This window comes from Octopus bimaculoides, chromosome 9, assembly GCF_046866305.1.
Source record: "Octopus bimaculoides isolate indiv1 chromosome 9, ASM4686630v1, whole genome shotgun sequence".
Lineage (NCBI taxonomy): Eukaryota > Metazoa > Mollusca > Cephalopoda > Octopoda > Octopodidae > Octopus > Octopus bimaculoides.
Window position 1 is genome coordinate 82,944,230 of NC_142936.1, and position 1,099 is coordinate 82,945,328.

Here is a 1,099-nt window from a genome sequence, read left to right on the forward strand (position 1 = left end):
ATCTGTATCTGTCTATCTATCTATTCACATATACAGAGAGAGTTTTGTTAAATTTCTTCCGACCACTTGAAATTTTACAAATTTTCAGAAAATGTTGTTCCGATATTTGGCATACTGACAAAAATTGCGTCCAAATTTTTTCCGTTTTTTTTCTAGAAATTAATAATAAAGAAATTACAAGCATTTAAAGTTATGTCATTTTAGCCAATCGAAAATCTCTATTGTTGATGTATCGTGTTTGCTGACTTCCATTGCCATGGAGATCGGCATACACGAAACCTTTACATGGTCTCTTGACATGCTGGAAATAGCAGCCAAATCTTCCTTAAACTACATCATAACGTCCAAAAAACAAAAAAAGAACGAAGCATTGTTTCACAGCACCGTTTGATCCGTCGCTTGAGACTGACCCAAGTACCTTCCACTTGTTGAGTGTTGTCAAAACTATTTTAATTAAAGTCAATTTCTACAATTCCAGGCGAAAGTAAAGAATACGTACACCCGGTGTTTAGGGTTAGAGTTAGGGTTATTGTTACGCCGAAAACGCCCAATTCCCAAATAAAGATTAAAAAAAAAAGGATTATAGACAACTTTTAATTGGTTAATGAAGAAGTAGAGCTATGTCCATGATCTTTGTAGACCTTGTAAGACTAGTCAGGTCAATCTGGTTTATGTTTAGCAGGTAAAGTATATGTAGAGGGGAGTGTAGAGTTAACACTTTAAGGAGGGTGGGTTGGGTAATGTGATTAATAGAGGGCCTTAAAGATAAGACACTGTATAGATAGGGATTGAAAGAGAGGCAGATATGATGCTGGGTTGTGCAGTATCTAACTAGCTATTTCACAGGAGCAGAACCCATTTCAGTAGTGGAAGAAAAGGCAGAGTAGACCAGGGTTTATATTTTATTGGTGAGTCTTAGATTGTTGCATATGGATTATGTTTGTGTGTGGAACATTTAATGGATAAGAATGGAAACATCTGTACAGTTGTGCATTGTTAGAGGTGGTAACAGAATCAAACTATGAAGCATACCAGAGTTGATAGTGTGTGGGTTAAAGAGAACCATGAACACAAGTTGCAATGAAATATGGTCTGACAA